We start from the raw sequence: 23,064 nt of genomic DNA on the forward strand, positions 1-23,064 counted from the left end.
AATATTCCATGTTAACCCAATAACCCAAATTTTTAGAAACTATATAGCCTCAATATTCCCCCTTCAGCCTCCTCTCCTTTCTAAATCTATATAACAACTTGTGAGATACACTGAGTCACAGATGCAGGGACTGAGGAGCAGAGAGGTTGAGTAAGTTGCACAAAGTAACCCAGCCAGCAAGTGCTGGGCCTGGGCTTCACTCGGGAAGTTGCTGTCTCCCAAGTGTGTGGCTTCCACTATCCTCACCTCTATCCCACCCCATCCCCTGCGCCCTTCCAGCCCTACTTCCTGATAACACTAGGGCAGCCCCACAAAGGCAGGGTGAAAGGGTGCCCTGGAGATGTCCCTCTCCTCCTCCTGCCACAGTGGTCTTGTCACTTCCAGGGAAGACTGGAGTCTGTGTTCCCTTGAGCCTCTGCCGCCCCTGGCAACTAAGGCCTGCCAGGAGGGGCCAGCCATGGAACTGGGTGGGCAGGACAAGCCCCAGGTTGGAAACGCAGTACAGCCGGCAGTGGGAGACGAGCTCAGCTCATCCACCCCACCGCGGATGGGAGTGACAAGGATCAGCATTTGGGTTTTCCCAGCTATTCCTCACAACGAGGTCACAGAATAAGTGGAATCAGCCCCATTTCACAGATAAGGCAAATGAAGCTCACAGGTGTAGTCACCTGCCAACGTCTTGCAGTAAATGGCAGAGTCATCACTCAAACCCGCATCTTAGATTCCCAGATGCCTGGATTTTTCCATAATACTAAGGAAAGTCCCAGTGTGGGCAACCTGTGGTGCCCAGGGGCTGATTCTCTACTCCTCCGTGGTGGGAAAGACCACAGACTCTGGAGTCAGGGAGCCCTGGTGGAGATAGGGCTCAGAGACTTGGGCAGTTCCTCCAGCCCTCGGGGCCGTGACGCCCTCATTTCTCTAGGGAAGGGGAACCAGGCAGCTGCCGGGGTCGCCGGGACGCCCCGGGACAAGCGCCCCGCAGGGCCGGGCCTGCGCGCAGAGGGTGGGGTGGTCGCCCCGCGTGTCAGGCCCCGTCCCGCTCTGGGCCCCGCCCCCTTCCGGGATGGTGGGTCTCTTTAAAGCCGGGCCCGGAGGCAGGAGCCGACAGCCAGCCGGCGGCCCCCCTACCTGCGCGGGGTTCCTTCACGGGGGCGCCTCGTCCGGCTCTGATGACGGGCTGATCCGGCGGGAAGGTCACCGCCAGCCGCCGTTTCTCTATCCAAAGAGAGGAAATGACGGAGCTGCCAGGGGACTAAGGGGCTGGAGATGTAGCCAGCCGTCGCGTGGGGCCTAATTTCCGGCAGTCAAAGCCCTGGGAATATTTGAGATCCCTATCAACCCTGAAGTACCCTCGGTAGCCTTCCAAGTGTGAGTTCTCTACCCAGGCGTCCAAATTAAGCGAGGCACGAGGGGGCTACGGTGGTCTCCGGGGGCCACTTCTAACAAGCACCGCAAATCTCGGGCTCCAAACGGAGCTGCGCGATTGGGCCTGCAACAGAGAGGCGCTATCAAGGAGGGAAAACCCAGAAACATAAAACAGGATCTCAGAACACAGCCAATTAAACCCTCTAAATTAACAGGTGGAGAAACTAAGGCCAGGAGAGAGAAATGCCTGGTGCCTGAGCGCGCAGACCAGCCTTTCCACTTGGCCTCCTCCCTTTGCCCACATTGCCTCTTTGCCTTCGTGCTTAGATCCTGCCATTGGCAGGGGCCTGTCCCCCTCCACCCACCCCAGAAGCCATTGCCAAATTTGCCGTTACCAAGACTCCCTTTGACCCTATCATCCTCTACCCATCACTCCCAACAGCTCTTCCATAAGCTACCCAGGAAAGAACAACACGGTTCCACCAGCATTTGGGGATCTCCTTTGGTGTAGCTTCATACAGCCTTTCTAGCCTTATTCCTCCCTCCTAGTCATCCATTCATTCCACAAATACTTAATGTGTACTGAATTGAAGCGGGCACAGAAATAAGGGAGTCAAGAGCAAAACTGTTTCTGGCCTTAAAAGCTGCTAATTTAGGGCAAGAAACATCCACATAAACAGAAAATTATCATACAGTGTACTAAGGGGCAGGAAACAGACATTTGCTAGGAAATACGGGTACCCAGAGAAGGACTACAATATGAAGCCAATAGGAAGAGGGAGGTGACATTTAGGAGAGTCTTCCAGGGAGAAAGATGCCTGAGTTGCATTTTAAAGTGGACAATGGCTAGTTAATGGGAAGGACCAGAGGGGCACCAGGAGAAGGTACAGCCAAAGTGAGAAAAAGGCACAGAGTTAGAATGTAATGTATTCTTTTTTATCTCTGTGCTTTTGGTTACTCGGAATCTAAAAAAAAATAGGTTTTTAATAAATGGTCACCAGATGAATGAATGATGCATGTGAGGAACTTCAGGAAGTCTCATGTTGCTGTGACACCAAAGAATGAGACAGGTGGGCGTGATGCCACACGGGTGGCAAGGCCAGAAGAGGGGTCACATTTCGGGCCATGGAGGGCCGTGTGTATTGTTCAAAAAGGCTTAAACTTGATAGTACAGGTCAGGGATTCTTAAAGTCTAGCCTTCAGGGTTCAGTGCCCTCTCCCCTGAGGTTTAAAATGTGTAAGTAAGCAACTTAAAAAAATCTAGTAAGCAAAGTTTTGTGCATGAATTTAACTTTTATCAGACTCTAAAAGGAACTCATGACCCCAAACATGCAAAGAATAACTGGGAGAAGGGTTGAAACACGTTTAAAGTTTGTAGGCCAGAGACGGCCAGTGTGAGGTTTATTATTTATGTGGATCCCACTGATGTATGAGAATAGGGCCTTTGTCTTTTTCACTGCTGTATCTCCGATATGTATCACCATGTTTCATATAGGACAGGCATTAAATGGGGAAAGAATGACAGCTGTGTGGAGTGGAGGATGGGCTTGAGGGGACAAGACCAGAGGCAAGGAATCTGTTAGGAGGCTGTTGGAGTAACCCTGAATGGAAGGGGGGGAAGGTTGTTGGTATAGAATAAAAGTGACATATTTGAGAAATATTTTGGAAGTAAAATTAACAGGATTTGATGGTTTACTGAACATGGGAGGTGAGGGGAAATGAGTAGTTAAGGATGATTTGCACTTTTCCAGCTTGACAGAGAGCTAAATGACGGTGCCATGAACAGAAATAAAGGAACCAGGAAGCAGAGCACCTTCAGAGTGGCTGGTGGTTAGTTCTGTTGAGATGTGGCCAGCAACTGGAAGATGCTAAGTAGGCAGGGCACAAGAGGCTGAAGCTTGGAGGTGAGATTTGAGCTGGAGACAGACACACACGTGGGGATCAGGAATATAAAAGTACTAAAACCCTGTGAGTAAGTGAGGCCACCTAGGGAAAGTAAAGAGAGGGCAGGAGCAGGCCAAGGAGGGAACTCTCAGGAAACCAGCATCTAGGAAGTACTCAGAGGGATACAAACATGCAAAAGAAGTAGTGAGTTTACACAAGGAGATATGACAAAATCCAGGAAAGGGAGCCCTTGATGAAGGAGGAAGCGTCTGGTGTAGGCAGATGTGGCCGAGGGTTCAGTAAGTGAAAGACCAACAGCTAGTCACTGATTTGAAATAAAGAGCTTATGGATGGCCTTAGGGAGGAGGATTTCAGTGAAGCATGAGAAGGGAAAGTCAGAGGGTACAGGACATGATAGGCAATGAAGAAATGGGTGCTTTAAAAGGAGGCTGTCTTTTCACGGTGTCTATACAACCAGAGGTGAAAGGAATGAGATTATATCCAAGGTGGGCCTCAGGATAAAGGATGTATCTTTTTCAGATGATGAAGTCTTGACAATGTCTTCTTACTGTCCTTCTTCTGCTAGATTATAAATTCTTTGAAAGCAGGGATTACAATTTATGCTTTTGTAAATCCCTCCCATAGCATCTAGTACAATCTGCATAGAAAATGTGAGCACTCATTCATTCATTCAATATTTATTGAGCATCTACTTTTTGCCAGATTCTCTTCCAGGTATTTGGGTTAAATCAGAAAACGAAATAGACAATCCTTCTAAGTGCTTAATTCTAGTGACAACAGATGAACAATCAATAATAAATATAATAAGTATGTGAAGCACATGGTAGGCAAGAAGGTGAAAAGTGCTATTAAAAAAAAGGAAACAAGGGACGCCTGGGTGGCTCAGTCGGTTAAGCGGCTTCCTTCAGCTCAGGTCATGATCCCAAGTGTCCTGGGATCGAGTCCCGCATCAGGCTCCCTGCTCAGCGGGGAGCCTGCTTCTCCCTCTGCCTGCCGCTCTCCCTGCTTGTGCTCTGTCTCTCTCTGACAAATAAATAAATAAAATCTTTTAAAAAAAAAAAAAAGGAAACAAGGTAAGGGGAATCAGAGTGGTGAGGATGGGAAGCAGTGGGCTGCAAGAGAAAGCAAGATTTGAGCAAAGGCCTAATGGGAGAGAAGGTGTTCTCCTGACTGGTATCTTGGAGAAGAATGTTCTAGAGAAATGGAGGTGATCAACTACCTCAGTTTGCCCAGCACTGCAGGATTTTCCAGGATATAAGACTTTAAGGGCTAAAACCAGTACTAACACCAAGACTCTCAGTAATAAAACCCTAAGAAAGGGACCAGCTAAAGGCCCCAAGACGGGAGCATGGAGCATGACCAATGTGTTCGAGGAGGCCAGTGCGCCAGAAGCAAGCAAGTGAGGGGAGAGGAAGAAGAAACAGAGGCCGCCCCACAAGCCACAAAGTCACCTGTATACCCAGTGCATGTTGAGCACCTTTGTGTGCTGGGTATGCATACTGAGTATAGGGAATATACACCCATTAATAAAACAGGGGAAAGTGTAAGTTTCACAGAGAGGTGAAGCACTGTAATGACTGTCAGGCAAACATAGTTTGCACAGCAACTTCATCACACTGTCCCCACCCCAGACTGCCAGGTGACAGAGGCGCCCCTGTCCTGCCTCCATGGGCTGCACACTCCAGCCACTGCCCCATTAATGAGACTGCTGTTCATCCTTTCATTGGCCCCCAGGGGCCATGTCCTGAGCAGCACAACCAGCCCAACCCAGAGACAGAGTGGGACGCTGCCTGTTACAAATTCATAATCATACCACCCCTGCCTCCCATCCCCACCTCGGCAGACTCCGTTCTGCCATGTTACTTTGCCCTTGGGGAGAGACAATGGCTTCCTCCAAGGGGTCTCCAGACACTTGGTGACCCATAAGATGGCAACGAGGAAGGGTCCTTCTGAAGTTTTTGAGATTTCAAATAAGCCACTGAAATAATGTCCACAAATTCTCTTCCATTTCATAAAACATAAAGATGTGTATGTGGAACTGATTCCTAATTAATTAATGAAGTTTGCTTCTTTCAGAAACACCTCATGGAGCATGGAGCTGGTAGGGAGAAAGAGAGTGAGGGGGCTCCCTAGTGTCAGGAGATTAAGGAATTCTGAGTTAAAACTTCAGCTAAAATGGAAGTGTGTTATCTGAGAAAAGCAAATGCATTAGGCTATCATCATTTATTAACACTTGAGCTTAAATGAGCTGGTGAGATTAGCTATTCAGAAGTCAAAGATTTAAGTGGCACCAAAAGAGGGAAGGAGGATGACAGGACACTGGGAAGAGCCAGGACGGTCCTACACAAAGAACTGGAAAGAGGCATGGAGCTAGGGTTCAGAGAATCTGATGTCAAAGGTCCATACAAATAATCACAGGCCACAGAGCAGTTTGACATTCTCTTCTTCATTTGCCTTCCACGGCCCAGGATGGGCTGAGAGTTCTTTTTTTTTTTTTTTTAAGATTTTTATTTATTTATCAGAGAGAGAGAGAAGGAGAGCACAAGCAGGTGGAGGGCAGGCAGAAGGAGAAGCAGACTCTCCGCTGAGCAAGGAGCCCGATGGGGGGCTGGATCCCAGGACCCTGGGATCACAACCCGAGCCAAAGGCAGATGCTCAACTGACTGAGCCACCCAGGCGTCCCAGGATGGTGAGAGTTCTAACTGTCCTCTAAAAGGCAACACAAAGTGGTAGAGCCAGGTGCCCTGCGTTCAAAGCCCAGCTCTGCCATTTGACTAGCTGTGTGATTTGGGGAACTTACTTAACCTCTCGATGTCGATCCTAAAAATGGAGGTAACTACAGTGCCAACTTCATAGGGCTACTATGAGGATTAGATGAGCTAAATCACAGGACTCTCTTGGAACATACTTGACATAAATGTTAGCTGTTATTTTATAAATGAGGGTAAAAGGCACAATGAGGTGAAGATATTTGGCCAAGGTCACCAGCAACAAAAGAGCAAAGCCTAGATTAGGAGGCTTCAACTTCCCTGAGGAAATGAATCATCTGGGAAACTTAGTTACAGAACACCGATTCCCAGGCCCCATCCCGATTTCTGACTGGATGGGGCTGGTTTGGGCAGGTAGACTGCGCTGGAAGAGAGTAAAAATCCGTTTGGAATGGCACTGCCCAGGTGATTCTGATGTAGGGGATCTAAGGGGACAGTTTGAGGAACACTGGCTTAGACTTGGAGACTCTGCCCCATACACTTGGCATTGTCCGGGAGACCATGGGGGCCCAGGTAGACCCCTTCTTCCCAACCCCTTGTCCAACAGTGTAGCACTTACAGTGCATTTTTCTTTCTCTAGTTTCCAAGGGGAAGAATGCTACAACCAATGTCAGAGCGGGGGAGTGTTCTTCAAGACCAAGAGCTTTAAAACCAAGCTCCACTTCAGAGTGGATTTTACCCCTGGGGTCTGTAATGGAAATGCTGACATAATCTTAATTATGAGAGAGAATTTCTCTCGGATGGAAATGCAGTGACCCCAGAAGACTCCATTTGCAAGTCCTCCTGACCTGTAAGAGGAGATGCCTGGTGGAATATTTTGGGTAATATATTATGCATCTACTTATCCTATGATCCCCATCTGTGGGCTTAGCAAGGCAGTATTTTGAAGAAAGGGAGAAAAAAATATATGAACACCAGGCTTGAGAACACTCGCCTGGATCAGAGACCAGGGTGAGCTTTCTACTCTGCAGTGTTTTGCATTTCATATGAAGTGAAATCTATTTCAGGTGCTGCTGAAAATGCAGGAAAAGTACCAGTGACTGGAGTCCTAGGAATTAAACTGGCCTCAGTTCAGAGATGCAGAGTGGTCTCACACCAACATTCCTGCATATTCATAATCCACCAATGTGAAGAGGTCTTTGTTACCAAAAAAAAAAAAAAGAAGAAGAAGAAGAAGAAGAAAGAAAGGAAAAGGAAAAACAAAGTTCCTTGGGAAGTGTCCTCTCATACGAATTGAGGGGTTCCCTTCACCCCAGCCCTGGGAGGCACGGGCGTGTGGCCTGCGTCTGTCCTCTAGCATTTGACTTTGTGCTTCCGCTGCCAGTCGCTGGCTTGCTGAGCTGGGGAGGCTGTGGGCTCTAGGTTGAATCTATTACTTACAAAGCCAAGCCGCTTCCCTGGAGAGTGGGGGGCAGTATTGAGGTCTTGGGCTTCTAGCTGAGGTAACAGGACAGATCCCTAAGCAGGAATGGGCAGCCACGTAACTCTCTTTCTCAACAGAAACCAATGAAATGGTGCCTTCCTAAGAGGCCTGAGGAACTGGAGAGTGTCCGGAGTGGGCCACAGTTAGCTGTCAGCCTCTCTCTGCATTCATCTAAGTGGTATCGAGTCACCACAATATGTTTTTTGAAGCATACATATCCATGAATGTTGACAAACCTATATACTCGTGTGACAACACCCTAATCAGGATGGAGGATGCTCCCATCTTCCCAGAATGTTCCTCCTGCCCCTTTGCCATCAATGTCTCCAAGGGGCACCACTGTTCCCACATCCATCACCGTAGGTGAGCTTCTAGAATCCCATAACAGCGATACCAGTGCACTCGGAAAGCATGTGCCCATTTTTGTTTGGCTTTTCTCGTTCAACGCAATGATTTTGAAACTCAAGATGCCCTTTGTGTGTCCATGACTTGCTTTGAACCACTTTTTCAGTGTTGGGAACTCACTCTCCAGTCCCACCGCACACAGAGGCATCCGTGTTCCTGAGCCAAGAAAGCCTCAGCTCAGTGGGAGCTCCAGCCTCTGTAGCGGCTCTTCTTGGTTGTGGAGCTGGAGGGGCCCGAGGGAGCCAGGGCGTTCTCACACCTTCTCCATCCTTCCTCCCAGCCGCTTCCCAGGGCTGGTGTCAGGCAGGAGTCCCCCAGCAGCCCCTTCCCATCCCCAGCACGTTCGCCATCTTGACCAGCGTGCCATGGGTGAGGGGGACAAAAGAGTCTGGAGGCCCTTGCAGTGAAAAGTTTTCTTAGCTGTGGTAAGAAGGAAGCGGTGGGGCTGAGGGAGGGCATGTTTCCCAGGCCTCCAGAGTCTCTGTGCTAATTTATCCTTCCTCTCAAATTGCCTCCAAACTTCAGTAATAAGCACGCTCGTAGTTCACTGATGAAATACATTCTTCCAAAGCAATTTTAAAATAATCGTGGTGTATGCTAAACCTTAAAAAGAAAAGAAAAAAAAAGAAAAAGAAAACCCTGCAACCAAGTCATCCTAGACGGAGCGGCAACAACAGAATTTCATAATTAGGAAATGCAGTGTCATTTCTGAACGTTATTGCACCTTTGAAAAACGGTATCAAACTGAGGAAGGCATATTTGATACCCGATGATTTCAGATTCCAAGTCAACTGCAGTAAAATAATGAGCTGCCTCTGTCGTGAACGGCTGACTCCAGCTCAGAGGGTCTGGGAGGGAAGGCATGGAGTGGTACGGGGCCCCAAGGCCTCTGAAATGAAGCTGAGGGGCCACTGCGCTGGGGGGAGCATGCAGGACCCCGACTGCCTCTTGCATTAATGCTTTTGCCCAAAGGGCTATTTTTGAACTCAGGTTTTATTTCAAGGCCCCTTCAATTCTGCTTGCCAACACGGATGCTGGGAATCGGGAGGATCAAAGCCCTGGACTGGAGCTGGCTTGCAGTTCCCCCATCACCCCAGGGCTGGCCCAGGCCCCAGGGGGCGTGGGGCGCAGTGTGCACGGTGTGATTTCACCAACCCCCTGCCCTTCGCCATCACCGCCAGGTTCTCTCACCCACTACCCAGTGCTCCACAGCCCATTAGAATTTCATTCATAAAATTAGCCTGTCTAGCACCTGGAAAGGGATGGCCTGTCATTATCGTCAACATCGCCCTCAAAGCCAGAAGGCTTCCAAAGCCTTTCCGACATTGGGCCCCTCAGGCCCTGCTGCTGGGGGCTGCACTGCTTTGTGATGTCGCCAAGTCATGGAGTTACAATGGTTAGAAAAGGCTTCTTTCCCTTCAACACAGATTCGCTTCCTGTTAACTCTCTTTTTTCCCCCACCATGAATATTCATTTTATTTTTTGTTATTTAAATTCAATTAGCCAACATATAGTACATCATTAGTTTTTGATGAAGTGTTCATTAATTCATCAGTTGTGTAGAACACCCAGTGCTCATCACATCACGTGCCCTCCTTAATGCCTGTCACCCAGTTACCCCATCCCCCCACCCATCTCCCCTTCTGCAGCCCTCAGTTTGTTCCCCAGAATCAAGAGTCTCTCATGGTTTATCTCCCTCCCTGATTTCTTCCCTTTCAGTTTTCCCTCCTTTCCCCTATGATCCTCTGCACTATTTCTATTATTCCACATATGTTCATAGCAGCAGTGTCCACAATAGCCAGACTGTGACAGGAGCTTCCTGTTAACTCTCACCCACATCACAGCTCTTCAGACCTCTGGGGATGGTTCTGAAGCCCACAGCGCATGTTCTGGTACCAGGGCCACACAGCCTCCGGCTCCCAGTGTGGCTCTCCGAGTCTGTGGGCTCCCTCTCAAGCCTTGGGTAGATCCCTGGGCACAGCCCTCAGTCAGCGCCCAGTATCCCTCACCCCTTGGATGGGATCCCTGAGATGTGTGCTCTACACCAGTTCCCAGAGTTTCTCCGAAGCTTGCAGCCCAGTTCCCTGCAGTGGAAACCAGCTGGATAACACACCCTTTCCTAGCTGTCTTTCCTTCCTTGCCTCACTTCTCCACACCCCTTCCAGGGTTTTCTGTACTTCCTGAATAAAACACATGCCCCACTCCTCGTCTCGGGGGTCTGTTTCCGGGGAAGCCAACTAAGGCAACGCCCTACTTAAGTTCTCTTCCCCGAGCCAAATATTCCTGGTGCCCTTCTCCTATTCCTCATGCAGCACTGTTTCCAGACCTGTCACAAGGCCTGGCCATGTTCTCACTGGTCATCTCGCTTGCAAAGATCTCTCCCACGGGTTATGCCCGGGACAGGACACAATGCTCCTAGCACATCTAGCCAACACACTTCATGTCCCGGGTTTCTCTTGACCTGGGCACCATACGTCTCTTCTTAGCCTTAAAACGGCATTTGCTTTTTTCATGCTTTTATATCTTGTAATCTCCTTGTTAATGCAAAATTCCTAGTCTTCTGACTTCAACTGCTAATGCACCAGACTTACTTTACTCTGGACTGGGTAAACATGCTCTCTGTGTCTTCATCCAAATACTGAATGTAATTGTGAGATAGGACAGGCTCAGAGACATGGCCCCACCTCATAGTATATTACTAGAGGCCTTAGATTGGCCACAAGTCATTAATCGCATCCTGTGGGAACAGTTGACCAGGCAATGACACATGCATCTAATTGATACCATCAGATTCACATTTTCTGTATTAGATCCATGACTATCACAAAACACTTTGCAAAGGCTCTACTGAAAGCTGGGCCTTTTGTCTAAAAGACTAGAATAGCTCCCAGAATCTTTCATCCTGCCCCCTTGTCCTGTCCCCTTCCCGTGCCACATGGTGTCATCTCACTCAAGCTGGGCCAACATGAAAAACATTTCTCATCTTTTGGGTTCCCAGGTTCTGACGTTTCTATAGATTCTCTCTGGCAGGACAGTTGCTGCCAATATAGGAGCTGCCCCAGAGGCTGGAGAGCAGGGCTCAGCAAACTTTTTCAGCAAAGGGACCGAGAGGAAATATTTAGCCACTGCAGGTCACACAATCTCTGTCACAACTATTTGACTGCTGTTCTCATACAAAAGCAGTCATAAAGGATAGACCAAGGGCATGGCTGTGTCCCAATAAAACTTTATCTTTGGGCACTGAAATTTGAATTTCATATCATGCTCACATGTTGAAAAATATAATCCCATTTTTCTTGGTTACCCCCCCCAACAATTTAAAAAATCCATTCTTAGCTCACAGAACATACAGAAAGAGCTGGAGGGCCAGATTCAGCCTGTGGCCATAGTTTGCTGCCCTGCTATAGAGAATGAGAAAAAGCATGAACTCCATGAATGCTCGGAGTCCCATACTTGCAGCTGTGGGATCTGGGGCAAGCCCCTTAGCCTCTGACTCTGCTCAGCTTCCAGAAGGGATACTGTAGGGACTGAGTGAAGGCAAGTCTGTGCTCAGGAGTGCAGATGCACAGATGCGAGGTACATCTCCAACCTGCTACCCCAGGCTGGCTCTCCCTCTGCAAACCCTTCATCTCTAAATGCTCAGACCAGAGGCTTGTAATTTATTTCAGAAATTGGCTGGCAATTTATATCCAGTATGCTCCCTGTCTGAAAAGCTGAACACTAGCCTGCAACCCTCTGATTCCCTCTGGCTCCCTGTGAGCTCTCTAAAATCCTGACAGGAGTCTAGCATCTCCAGGAAGACCCAGCACCCTGAGCTGAGCTGGTCTCCACTTCCGGTCTTGTCCACTGAAAGGTGCTTGGGTCTCTTCTTGTCTCCAGTCTCTTATACATTCAAGTTTTATCTACTGCAAGTTGGAGAGATTTCTCCTTGGTAAAGAAAGAAGACAAGTGTGAGCTCTGCTATACTCTGTGCCCCTTCTGCCTGCTGCACACTAGTTGTCACTCTGTCCCCACCATGGTCTTTAGGTGGCTCTACAGCCATTGCCCACCTTAGCCTTCCTGGGATTCATCCTACAGCAGAGCATGGCAGTGCAGTATGCTCAGATTTGCCCTTGGCCATATGCTCCCTGGGATGGTTACTTATATTTCAACTTGGCTAAGCTACGGGGGCCCAGTTGTTTGGTCAAATACCAGTCTTGATGTCACCAGGAAGGTGGTTTTTTTTTTTTTTTTTTTAGATGAAATTAACATTTAGGTCAGTAGACTTTGAGTAAAGCAGATTTGCTTCCTTAATGTATATGGGCCTCATCTAATCAGTTGAAGGCCTTAAGGACAAAGAATGAGGTTCCCCAAAGTAGAAGGAATTCTCAAGACTGCAGCCTAAGAACCCAGCCTGAGTTTCTAACCTGCAGCCCTGCAGAATTTGGACTCAAGACAGCAAAATCAACTCTTACCTGAACCTCCAATCTGCTAGCTTGCTTTATGGATTTCAGGACTTTCATGTGAGCCAATTCCTTAAAAAAAAAAAAAAAAGTGTCTGTGTGTGTGTGTGTCCATCCCATTCATTCTGTTTCTTTGGAGAAAGCTGACTAACACACTCCTCCCCTCTTTGGGGGTGGTTGGAGTCGTTTCTTTATGAGCCTTTTCCACCTTTTTCTTTTGGGTCATTTCTAATCACATAGACAGAATGGCATTGGGAGCCTCCTGGCCCTGTAACCAATGTTATCTTTTAAGGCCTTCAGGGGGTAAGAATCAGCCCTCCACTCTCTGACCCTTTTGGGGTCATGTGGGGATGATGTTACCCATTCCACTCTCAGCTTCTCTTCTCTTGTAGACAGATTCCAGATTCCACGACAAGGGCCACAGCCTTCTGGGGACTTGTTCTCTCCTACCCCAGATAGATTTCTTTGGGTCCCAATTAACCAGTTTTCCTCTTTGCTTTCTCTCCCTTTGGAGATGAAATTGTCAGCAAGGCAAGACAAGACGTTATCTGTTTTTAGCTGCCTGAGACTCAGGCTGATGGCCAGATGGTTGAAGTCTTCCTTCACTCCTGGATCCTGTGTTCATGCCAGCTTTGTGTTAGGTCTGTAAAAAGTACTATCCATACACTCCTAAAATAGGACTCCTGTTGCCCTCTCTACCAGCACTCTCCCTCCCTGCTGGGATTTGCACTCCAGTGAAAACTTGCTATACTCCCATTCCCCTTCTATGATTTCCAGTTTTACTACTATCAAACATATTATATGATATTCCTTCCCATTAATATGTGCATTGCTGAATCCCAGAATCAGAGTATCTCAGGGTGAGAAGTGGGCTTACAGGTCACTAGAACCTAGGACCACATTTTCTCTCTAAAAACTCCATCAAGAGGTTTAAACACCTTCAGTGGCTAGAAACTCACTTTCTGCCACCATGGATGGCCCTGTCCATCTTTATCTTTCTTTCTTTCTTTTTTTTTTTTTTACAGCTTTATCTTGCCAGGGCGTGGCAGGGATAGAACAGCTACGGAAGCCTGTGGGAGGGCAAGCAGGGTGCTCACAACTAGAACAATTAAGCCAGGTTTTCCAAAATAAGTGTTTTCAAACCCAAAAATGAATAGAGAAGGGGAGAAAAGAATGGAGGGTTTCTTTATGTATGCTTCCCCCATAACAAAATCTGGCCAGGTTTCTACCTGGCAACATCTATGAAATTTATATTCCGTCTTTGTGACACTTTTTTCCACTTTGTCACTCAATCCCTATTTACTGATATCTCTGAGGTCCTACAGATTTTTCCTGGCCCTTTGCACCATTTATTTTAAAGTAAGAATATGGGAGAAGAATTTAGCAAGAATGGTACCATCACATAAAGTCTAATGAAGGGAGAGAAAACTGCAATGAATGAACAGATTTTATCAAATCAAATTAAAACGTTATTTGAAAAATGAAAACTATAGTAAGACAGGTAAGATAATAGTGCTCAAAGTGTTTGTCTTACACAAAAAGATCTGTAATACATTTATAAGAAAAACATAAGCCCTTTAGAGGATATGAACAGAAGAAGAAATTTAAATGGCCAATGAACAAATGAGGAGATGCTTAGATTCTGATCAAAAAGATGATCAGCGAAATGCATGTTCAGGAAAATATCACTTCCCACTCATAGATCTGGCAAATGGTTTTTTGAAAATGATAACATCCAATAATGGCATGGTTGTAGAGAAGTGGAGTTGGAAATATAAGCTGGTAATTTTGGATTTTTTTCAGATGTTAATTTTGTAATACTTATGAAGATCAGAATGTAGATGAATTCTGGTCCAGACACCCCCACTCAGAAGACTGTATTCAACAGAAAGATTTGTACACATATGTAAAGAGATGTAAAAATGCTTAATTGTGGCATTGTAACTGTAATGATTATATTAGTGACACCTGAAATAATTAAATTACCAATAAGGGAGAGGTAGAAAAATTATGCCATATTCATACACTGGATGCTATGCAGAAGTAAAAAGAACAAAGAAGATCAATATCCAATGATCTGGAAAGAAGGTTGTCTATATATACTAAAAACAAAACAAAAACAGTTGCAGACTAAATGTTTCAGACCAGCTGATTCCACTTGTAAAGATACGCCTGCCGAGACACAGACATGGATGTATCTGCATTACCTGGACAAAGTCAAGAAGGACCTGCCCCAAACTGTGTTCACGTTGGGTGGCCAGGCGAAGGCAGGAGAACTCTCCTGTCTAACTTTATGTAACCACACCTACCATCTCAGAATTGGGACTAAAGGACATTTTAATTTTTTATGTTTCCTACACTTTTCAAATAAATGTTTTAAAAAAAATGTTTTACCACAGCATCTGGCATAACACAAGTGTTCAAAGAGAGTAGCTATGATTTTGATAATTATTATGTACTGTGCCTAGTACAGTGTCATTCTTCTGTACCATTTCTGTAGCCAGATGTTGTTTTCCAGACATCCCTCTCTTCTCAGAAGCAGAGGTAAATATCCCATCTATCTCTGAAGACTCTCAGCCTCTGACTTAAGCTGTTGTTTCCCCTTCTCCCTCCCCCAACACCCATAGAGTTGGAATAATTTCTTTTCCAGCGTGAGAAGAAATGGGAAGTAATGGGTGGGATCAGTGACCTTGGTAGGGTCTTCATGCCAGGCCAGAGACATCATTTAGGAAGACAGCTACCCCCCAGACAGGGTATGCCAACACTATCCAAGGCAGCTTTGAAGCCTTAGGACAGCCAACCACTCACCAGTTTGGAATCTTGCTTCTGAGGTGTCACTGGCACTGTCCATTCAGATTCCAGGTGATCAACACGTTCCAGCTTGCCAAGACTCTCTCCATTTTAGCACGAGAAGTTCCACATTCAGGGCATCCCTTTAGTCTCGTGCAAACTGGGGTCGTGGGTCCCATCCTTTTGGACACCTATTATGTCTGGCTCTGTGTTAAGCATTGGGTTTGGGTACAAAGGTGAACAAGATCCCCTCTCAAACTGCCGGGGGGCCTTTCAATGCTAATGAGGACACACTGGGGAATAACCAGCCCTATCCTGATGGGATTCATCTAGTGGAGGCATGGGCAGCGTGCCCTGGGAGAGAAGCCACAGGGAGACGAACGGCTTTCTGAGATCTGGACCCAATGTTCTCCACGCTATGGGAGGATTCTCATGCTGGTGGCACAATTCCAAAGATTCAGATTCTCTTTCCCTGGTCTGCCCTATGCCATGGTCTTGCCCCCTTCCAGGGCCCTCCTCCGTGGCACCTCTGGACTCTTGGAGAATGGCTCCTCCAGTCAAGCCAACCACTGCCAGGGAGTGAAGAAAAACAAAGGTCAGGCCCTGAGGGCTACTGGAATAGTCCCACATTTCCGGGTCTCTCTCTGAACTAGATACCTTCGAGGGCTACCCTAATGATACTGCCTTAGTAAATTGGTTCCTGAGCTCCGGAATCTCAGCTGGTCCAGCCACTCCATACCCTTTCTTCCCTGGGAGCACAGTTAATTCATTTGCTCTACTTCCCAGGACTTAAGATTGAATTTCTCTAAGTAAGCACAGTCATAGCCGTCACCCAGTCCTTGGAGAAACTCTTGCCCTGTGTTTGCTGCCCCTCTCTCGGGCCTTCCTGATTAGCAGGGGTTCTCAGCTCTGCTTTCTCATTTGCAGTCACATGGAGAGTGTTTTAAATACACCAATGCTGCTTCTCCTCCCCACCACCAGACCAATTAAATTTGAATCTCGGGAGAGGGGCCCAGTCATTGGTATGGTTTAAAAGACCCTCCCCTACCAAATGACTCTAATATTCAGCCAGGGCTGAGCCTACTGGCCTAAACGGTAAACCATCCCACGTGTGGTACATTTAATGCCATAGGGTAATTGTTAGGCACCTTAGCCCCTCCTACCTATTAACTAGCTATCTTTGAATCAATTAAATAGAGCTCGTCTATCAGTTAATTTAGTCATACCATCTGGAGGTAGAAAATATCACACATTTACAACATATATAGAGAGAGAAACATACATAAACCTACAGACAGACACAAACAGAGATGTTACAGATTCCATTCTAAAGTTCTAGTGATGAATCAGGTAAAATAATACAAAGAACACTGGTTATAAAAGAGGTTAGATCCAAATTGTGCTTCTGGCAGATGGAATAAGTTAAGGTGGCCTGGCCTGTGGCAACAGCTTTTTACTAGTATTTGTGGAGAAGACAGTTAAGTTTTTGCATTCACCAAAGTTCCAAATCATCTTTTCTCCTTTTGTTTTCCTTGCCATAAGAATTTCCTCCCTGAAATTCATATTTCAAAGAGGTGACCCAGATAGGAGTTCCCGGAGAAGACCAGCTGGAGCACTTACATCTCAAAGGCATGGGGAAAGAATGCAAGTTGCTGGGGCACCTGGGGGGCTCAGTTGCTAAGCGTCTGCCTTCGGCTCGGGTCATGATCCCAGGGTCCTGGGATCGAGCCCCACATGGGGCTCCCTGCTCTGCAGGCAGCCTGCTTCTCTTCTACTCCCCCTGCTTGTATTCCCTCTCTCGCTGTCTCTTTCTCTGTCAAATAAATAAAAAAAATCTTTAAAAAATAAATAAATAAATAAAAGAATGCAAGTTGCTTCAGGAAGGAATTTTGTTTCTTAAGGCCAGAATTCTTACAATATTTACAAGCCTTTTCAGATAAATAGGGGAATTTCTGCGATTGGCAAAAAGGTAGGTGGACTTTGAATTGTTCTAGAGCTGCATTTCTGGTTTTGCCAAGATTTGTAAGATAAGGACAGTTGCTTTTAATTCTTCAAAGAATTGGGTTGCAGCTTAAATTATGTCAAGGAGCTGATCGGCCTATCAAACCACATTATTTCTATGTTCTGGACTTAGAGCTGTGTGTCTTTGGAATGTCTTAGTAAATCCTTTCAAAAAGGCTTCAGAGGTGTCCTCCCTCACCCCCTGGATACATTTAGCTTAGGGGAGAAAAATATTTCTACCAGGCTCTGAATATCAGCTTCCCATTTGGCTGACTTCTGACCACAGAGGTACCTAAAAAAAATCCTTTCTCGGGCGGAAACCCGAGACAAAGAGTAAATGTTCCTGGAAATATTAAATAACCTGCCCTGGATATAAGAGGCAAGCCCAAAGAGGGTATAGACCTTACCCTCCCAAGATCCAGAGCCACTCCCAAAGATAACCAGAAGAAAGCAAGACTTTGACAATTCCCCTGAGGTCTGGCAACAGTTTGGTAGGACCCCAACCACAAATGGAGCTCTGTCCACACATAGATTGTCACAAATGGGGTGCAAACCACATTTCTGTCTGGTCATATTTTGGGGCCCCCAGCCTGATCAAAGCCAAATTATCAGTACACAAAACAAGACGAACAAGAAGGTAACGGCTGTCCGTATATCCAATGGGTCTGGATTTGAAAAGGAAGGGATCACATGAAAATTTTATTTTCCTCTGTTGACTGGGCACTACAGGTAGAAATTCTGGTAAGAACTCTCACCCTTCACTGGCAAAGGATCCCATCCGTAGGCTCTATTAGCTGCCATAACTTGGTAAGCTTGTCCATTAATTTTAATTTTAGTTTCCCTTAGCTGTTTAAGGGAACGACATAGAAGTTTACCAGAAAACCCCTCAGAGTTCCATCCATCCTAGATGGGTCCGTATGGGAGTGCTCCTTCAAAGGTAAATATGGGGGGCATCTTTAAGGTCATTAACGTGGTAGACTTTTGTTTATGGTTGTGTAGTCTCTTCAGAATGGAAAGACAATTTAGACAGAGGATAAGTGGAATGAGTATGAAGGTAAAAGAGGATAGAGAAGAACAGTAGGAGTCATGACAGCCTTATAATCTTTTGTTTTAGATACCTCTTGTGTCTTTAATTTTTCATTAGTTTTTGCAATGAATCTTTCAAAAAAAGCTATTTTGAAATCTTAAAGCCTTTGGGAAGCTTATGAATACCAATTAAAATAGGTATCCCATTCTGTCTGTTTAACTCAGGAACCCTTGCTTTCAAGTACATGTCTTAAATGAATGATCTTGTCTAATTGGAACATTCCCCATGATGGTCATTGTATTTTAGGTTGTTTTAAGATTTTGTTTTTTTGTTGACACTTTCAGCTTCCAGGACCACAGTTCTTAGACATAAAATAAGCAGGTATGAGAGAAAATAGCATACTCAACTCTTTAGGATTCAAGGATGACATTTCTTTCACCAAGCCTTGGGTAACTTGGAGCCAAATAATAGCTAAGAGGGATGTACCACAGGGTTGGGGATTGTGTGTTGTTTTACAGTTTACCTTGTACCATGGACATTTTCATGAGGTTGGTGGGTGACCTAGAGTCATTCTAACCCAACCCATGACCAAATTTTATAGGCAGAAGAGAGTGAGACAAGGAAGTTTTACCAGCAGAGAGTAGATTGGTTGTGGCAAGGTTACTTTCCTTTGGGGAGCTTCAGGAGACTCAGGAAGAATACCTCACAAGTGCAGACCAGGTAATTCTAGACTGACTGGTTTCAGATTCCATCCCTTCATTTGGGGCCTATCAGCTCTTTTTAAACATTCTTTAGTTGGAATGAGAATGTAATCATTTCCTGGCAGGTGGTCTTGAAGGGAGAGGGAGAATGAGGAACCCACCCCCCTTAGGGAGGGAAGGACTGAAGCCCAGCTTCACTGATGTCATAGATTTGGCTCAAAGATGTTGTTTACACTGATTAGCTTTGCTACATTTTTGGGTCACCTTCCCTCCCTGGATCTTTCATTCTTGAAGGTAACCATATCACTGTCCCCTCTTTAACCCAAGGCAGGGAAAATGATGAGAATGAATGCCCTTTTTAAGGAGAATTATCAGCAGGGCTATGTTGGTGGGGGCTTCTCATTCCTGGTTTGTTGAGGTCATTCCTCTGGACAAGTAGAAGACGCCAGAACTTGGCCTGCCAGACCCGGAGGCACCAGGCCAGTTCTGAGCTCAGTTTAATTTTACCCACCACGAATCTTTTTCAATGTCGTCCAGCACATTGCAGGCCTTTGATGAATATGAAACAATAACAATAACAAATCATTGTCTTCAACCTGCAAAACTTCTTTCAGCACCAAAGTCACAGCTGGGCCGGGCATTTTTGGAAGGAAGTCCTACTTAGCTCCTTGTCCTCCAAGCGCCCCACCCAGGGTTAGAGAGACCCCAGACTACAGTGAGTAGGGACCATAGCCTCAGCCCACACTGAATGGGGTTTATGCCCCTGCCAAATGGAGTCGGGGGTCCAGAGAGGAGTCAGGAGAAAAAGGCACAGCAGTGGCCCCAGGGGCTACTGCTCATGACCGGAGCCTCTTATTCCCACACTCAGTCGGCGAAACCCACCACCATCAGCCAGAACGCCTCCTTCTGCCCAGCTGCCATTTTGCCCGGGTTCCCCTGCCATCCAGGAGTACCTTGTTCTATTAGCAAAGTCAGCCACCACTGGGGATGGGGCGATGGCTTTTATTTTCTTCTTAAAGGTTAACCTGAAAAAAGTCCTGTTTGGCTGCTGATGGCAACATGTTTTATCTTAGATGCCACTCCTCTGTGTGTAGATCTTCAAATCAAGAAAAACCATCACCCATCACCAATGAAAGTACCCCACCACTGTGCTGTGTTTCTTTCTTCCTCTGTGCTCTGGAGGATAAAGGATAGAAGAAATAATCCAAGAAGGGAGATTAAAAAATAAAAGTTTCAGAGGAGGCAGTGAGAGAAACCAATGTTCAGAAGATGAAAAATGGAAGAACATGTCACAAAAAGCAGAGAGAAAAAAAAAAAAGTCCAGTGCCCTAAGGCATCCATGGTATGTAGTGGATTTGCTTCTCTCCTCTGCATCCAGAGTGGTCCTCGTTACGAACGATCCTTGGCAGAGTTGAGAAAATTGTCACTCAGATCATTTTTATGTGTTCTGGGGTTTCCAAGAGGAACACTGGTGGAGAAGGGCTGCATGAACACATTGAAATAAGCAAATGGGGCTCATGAACAGAAGACAGACCCAGGGCTTCCCACGAAGGAGCGGCACCCTTGCATGCCACAGGACGGAAGTGAGGATAACAATTATGTAATTATTGCCACATTAATACATATAATAATTTATGTAGTTTTAGGTTTCCTCTGTTTCTCCACTAGACCAGAAACCCCATGGAGAAAACAGCCTTGTTCACTGCAAATCCCCCCAGTACCCAGGCCAGTACTGGGAATGTAGGAAGTGCTCAGTAGACGCTTGCCAATGGGGACACAGGATGGTCTGGCATCAGTGGATCTGAGGAACACCCAGGATGGTTGGTGTTGCTCAACTGAGGGACCCAGCTAAACCCATTTTACAGATGCAAGAATGAGGCCAGATCTAAAGCCTGTCTGTCGTCCCCAACCAGCCTACGAGCCCCTTGTCAATGGTGACATAGCTTAGTCATGCTGCAAACCCCAAACCCTACCAGACCTGGGAGCAGGAACCTGTCCAGGTCCCTTGTCCCCCTGACCTGCAGAGGGACAAGCAGTGTGGGTGCCGAGGGCATGGGGGTGTGAGGAGGAGTCCAGAGAGAGGGGGTGCTGTAGGTGTCCTCACCACAAGCTCCAATGGGGGTGAAGGAGGGGAAAGCACAACAGCAAAGCCGACACCAGGGCAAAGCCTCCTGAATAGTTTGAAGCGTAAGGGAATTTCTGGCCCCTTTGGCCCTGTCATGAGACCCTAATAGTTTTCTTTATGCAGACCTTACGTTTGAGGCACTGCAGAGACAGTGCTGTGGGTGGGCACGGGAGCTGAGGGGGGTGGTTACGGTGTTACCACCATGATGCCCATATTGCCCAGTCCTCTGGACGGCCAGTCCTAGAAACTGAGAAACCTGGGGTTTGGTTGAAGGAAAGCGCGTCGGCAAAGGTGAGGTGTCCCACAGACACCCCAGTGCGAGGGAGCACAGCACAGGTGGGAGGGACAGCGAGGGAGGGAGAAGTTCGGTGAGGTCAGAGCCTCATGACTTCAAAACTGACCTGGCCCTGGCCCTGGAAAGGGCATGTGTTAGCCCCGTGATGAGGACGGATGGGCTGTGGACACCCGCACACACCTCACCTGAGAGGCAGAGCTAGAGACAGGGGACACCTCATGAATGCCAGTCCCCAAGGAGAAGCCCCTCTTCAAGGACCACAGCTGCCTGCACACACCAGCCAGACTCACTGACATTGGTCCAGCCCAGTGAGGGAGGCAACAGCATTTCTTCTTCCCTGTTCTACAGATTTGAAAACTGAGGCCCCACAGGGTGAAATAGCCTACTCAAGGTCACCAAGCTAACAGAGAATCTCAGATCCCTAGTGTCACCCCTCCCACGGTATCTCGTTGCCCCTCTGATGCCCGGTGTGGGGCCCTGACGCTCACTCTTGCATTCTCTCCATCTCTCTCCCAGCAAACACTTAGGGAGCCCCCGCCCCCCTCTCTGGCACCGAGCTACCACAAGACCACCCCCTGGCCCATTAGCCGCCACAGTCCTGGGGTGAGGGCAGCATGAGGTCCCTAGTGGATCTCAGCTCACAGCCTTTTGCAGCCTCCCTGACAGGAGCTGGTCCACCCTCCTCTGAGAGCTTGGGGTCACTCATTCTCGACCCAGGGAACTCAGGGCTTGGGGAATGAAGCAGATGGTTCCTCTCCACACACTTTCAGCATGAAGTTGGAAGAACTTGGGTGAGGCATGGCTCTGGGTGTAAAATGTGCAGACACGAACTTGTCAGGGGCATCTTGTCTCATGGGCACCAGCATGACCTGACCACCGAGTCCTAAAAGGTGACACAGGGGCTCCATGACCTGGGGATCCCTCAGAAACCAGACCTCAGACTGACTCTAAAGGCGATTCCCTGATGCCCTAGACTCCTCTTGACCGACGAAGAGTCCTTCTTTGTTTCTGAGGAGCTTATTCTCCTTAAGGGATTGCAGTTGCTGAAAAGCCTTGGAAGTGATGCCTCAGAAGGATGGTGGCTCCCAGGCAGGCAACCCGCTCAGAGTCAGGGGCCACAGCAGCTGTCCCTCATCTTCACCCCATGCCCAACTGGCCAGAGCAATGGGCTCATCTCTGAGGTCATCGTGTCACCACCTACCCCTTCCCCGGTGGCCACGATGACATGCCTCCCCAGCCGTCCCCAGCTTCCGGAACAGAAACAGCTGTGTCCAGTTCACCTTCGGTCTCCACATTAGCTAGTCCGTAAGCACAGGCGAGATCTCTGTGAAAAGAGGATCATGGGAAGCTTTAGTTCACAAAGAGAAAGGAAGACTAGTAATGGCTCTGTATTTATTGGGTTCTTCCCGCATGCATGGTGCAAAGCCTTCTATGCATTCATTTGCTCCTGGCAGCAATGCAGTGATGTGAGTGCTACTATTACCCACATATTTGGATGAGGAGCGTGAGTGAATGATGCACAGACGGAAGAGCCTGGGCCACGAAACCCACCCAGGCAGCAGCCCCAAGCCCACATCCTCAGCCACAGGGCTCCGGCACCGCTTTTTCCCTACCCAATAAAGGATGGATTCCCTGGGGTCTGCCTTTTTCCAAAAATAAGCATGACTCTGATTCATTTTAATTTGCCTGGCACACAGTAGGTGTTCTATGACTATCTATAAAAGATTAGTAAATGAATGGCATAACTGTTGATGCGAAAGCGCACCCGGAAGGAGGAAAAAAGCTGTTACATCCAGCCTCTGTCTTGAAACGTGAGC

At 47.2% G+C, this 23,064-nt stretch overlaps 1 long non-coding RNA gene across 2 annotated transcripts in view; it reads right to left on the bottom strand.

Annotated features, from left to right (window-relative positions):
* Positions 1-1,149: 1,149 nt before the first annotated feature.
* LOC115943573 (uncharacterized) overlaps positions 1,150-23,064 on the bottom strand; it is a 34,675-nt gene continuing 12,760 nt past the window's right edge. The window contains exons 4-6 of one of the 2 annotated variants that reach the window (XR_014148665.1): positions 15,117-22,571; positions 12,321-12,380; positions 1,150-8,469 (exon numbers count right to left, since the gene is read on the bottom strand). This is a non-coding gene — a long non-coding RNA (uncharacterized LOC115943573). Of the gene's footprint in view, positions 8,470-10,865; positions 12,381-15,116; positions 22,572-23,064 lie in introns of those variants that run through there. The other variant, XR_014148664.1, reaches the window with a different exon arrangement.

Source organism: Leptonychotes weddellii, chromosome 9 (assembly GCF_054177405.1).
Source record: "Leptonychotes weddellii isolate Sample4059 chromosome 9, ASM5417740v2, whole genome shotgun sequence".
Taxonomy (NCBI): domain Eukaryota; kingdom Metazoa; phylum Chordata; class Mammalia; order Carnivora; family Phocidae; genus Leptonychotes; species Leptonychotes weddellii.